Here is a 2,684-nt window from a genome sequence, read left to right as displayed (position 1 = left end):
GTATTTATGTATTCATTCATGTATTTATTTTTTTATAAGAGGCTCTTAAAAAATATGATTTTTTTTTGCAAAAGTTAACACACCCTTCAGTAGGTTATTTGTACGGCGCTGCAGGAGAACATTCTGTTGTTTGCTCCGCTTTACATTATATTGATGACAGATGGAGCCGTAATAATTTCCATTATGCAAACAATACGATGGCGACTGCTGCGCTGCTCTTTGACAAGGCTTTGAAGTCTCTCACTTATAAACAGCATTTACGGGGTTACTCTCTAGCTGTCGATACTGGATCTGGTGCTGTCTCTGGATAGGTCCCTTGCTCAGGTAATTAACCTGTCAGCTGATGATGGATGTATAAAAGGGACCTGTCACCCTGGTGGCCTGCAATGGATGGGAGATGACAGCAGCTGCTGATGATAAGACTCCTGTTCATCACCATCTTCCTAGTGTTAGGGCAGTGTTTCCCAACCACTGTGCCTCCAGCTGTTGCAAAAGCATGCCCAGACAGCCTTTGTGTACTCTCCTGGTACCACCCTGCCTTCACCAAGTTAAGTGGCCCTCGGCTGCTAATGTTAACCACTTGACACACCACGATCATGCCTCAGGCAGAGTGTTCAGGTGTTCAGTTCAATAATCTTTAAAGGGGTACTCCAACATCAGGTAAAAAAAACAAACAAAAAAAAATACATAAAATGCTGCAGAGGCATTTACAGTAGCATTGCTTACATGTCTTCCCCAGTTCTGAAAAATATCTACTAAAATCCATTTGTTTTGTTCTTCCTGTTTGAGCAGTTGCTCAATATTAAAATTCCCAGAATGCATTGCTTTCTCTCAGCTCTTCCCACAATCCTCCCACCCTGCCTACTCCCCTTCCACAGTATTCCTACCACTTCCCTGCCCAGAGCTTCTACAGAACATTTCATCTTACAGCAGACTATCACTTAATCTGGGAGTTTGCAGCACCTGCTAATCATTCCCTGTCTGCTCCATAATTCAGCACAAGGCAACATGAGGTAATGAAACCTCATTCTCCATACATTTTTTTTTTTTCAAGAGCCAGGGAACGTGCTCTCCACCACCCAGAGTGCAAGAAAAAGTGCAAACGTGTCACGCTAAAAAAACGTGCACAAAGGATGTGGTCTATCCCTAAGCCCTTCTCCAAAAAACCTACCCTTCAACTCCGGGCCAAAAGGCACCTGCAAGGATCCAGGTTTGATGCCCCTTTTCGCCGAAGCTACTAAGGGGCCACAAATGCCCCTGGCTTCAACCCAGGCATTAACCAAGGTATCGGCCAAGGAGCCATATACTGGTGGCATCTCGGCCAAAGACAAGATGCGCAGGGGTTGCAGGCAGGTGAGGAACCTGATGGCCGCACACACCTCCCCTAGACCGCCAGGAGGGCTAGCACATCCTGACAAATCTTGTGTACAAAAACAAATATATAAAAGTGCACAGTGACACAAAAAAATTAATAAAAAATAAGTGGATGAGTGCAGATGTGCGGCCCGGTCATCCGGCCGGATCTAAAAAAGATTTCCCTGATCCTAGCCAGAAGGCCGGGATACCAAGGGTGAGTGCCAAAGGTGAAGAGTGTGTGGTGCAATGCGTTCACTCAGTGAGTTATAACACCCAGTGAGTTTCGGCACCTCAGGGTCACCACTCCCCGAGGCACAAAAGCACCTTGGTTCTAGACCCTCCCAGCCTCATGGCGAGACCTAGAAGGATCAGGTCCCTTCAGTTACGTGGCGCCAGCCCCAGAACACCCCAGTACATCTGCTCCTCCATGTAGCGATCCATTCCTACTAGTGGACTACCTGATAAGAACAGATACTACACTTGATCTTAGCCAAAAGGCCGAGAAGCGATACCTCATTCTCCCTACATGCCCCAATAAATATATATATATATATATATATATATATATATATATATGTGCGGGGTAATTAGCAAAAGAAAATGCGACTCGGTAGGTCACTGCTGCATAGCGTTCAGAAGGCGATCACTGGTAATTTTGCATACTTAGCGCTTCGTCCGGCCTCGATATATATATATATATATATATATATATATATATATATATATATATATATATGTGTGTGTATATGACAAGGTAATGGTGCAGTAGGGACTGGCTCAGAGATAAGATCCAGCCATTTCTGCTTAGACAGTAGATGATGATGATGCGTTGTTTAGGTAGAAAGGGTGTAGCCTGGGTGGAAGAGGTGTCTCTGGTTCTGTTTCTGATCTCTCCTATGTGCAACTGAAGCACCGCAGTTGCTGTGGCAACACCAGAGCCAATTTGGACATGTGGACCACTGGCCAATGGGGTGTTGCCTTAGTGTCCACACCCTGTTGAGCTTGGCTGTAAATGCTATCAATTGCCTCTCCTAAAATAGCGCCTTACTGCATGTGATTCTGTTATTCTGTTATCTGATTCTGGCTTTGTTCCTCAGTTCCTGACGCATTGGTACTTTTGTTGTTTTCTTGCATATTTGATCCCTGTATTGTATGGTTTATTCTTTTGACGCCCCTGCACGTATATAGCGTAGGAACCACCGCCCAGTTGTGGATCTGCTACTTAAAGCCAATACACAGGTAGGCAGGGACAGTAGATCTGGGTGAGAGCAGGAGTGCACTGTTTACTGCCCATATGTGACACAGGGAGCTGCTGAGACAAAACCACA

At 45.2% G+C, this 2,684-nt stretch overlaps 1 pseudogene; it reads right to left on the bottom strand.

Annotated features, from left to right (window-relative positions):
- Positions 1–1,703: 1,703 nt before the first annotated feature.
- LOC130343347 (U2 spliceosomal RNA) lies at positions 1,704–1,866 on the bottom strand (annotated as a pseudogene).
- Positions 1,867–2,684: the final 818 nt, after the last annotated feature.

This window comes from Hyla sarda, chromosome 1, assembly GCF_029499605.1.
Source record: "Hyla sarda isolate aHylSar1 chromosome 1, aHylSar1.hap1, whole genome shotgun sequence".
NCBI lineage: Eukaryota > Metazoa > Chordata > Amphibia > Anura > Hylidae > Hyla > Hyla sarda.
This window is presented reverse-complemented; position numbering and strand designations above follow the sequence as displayed.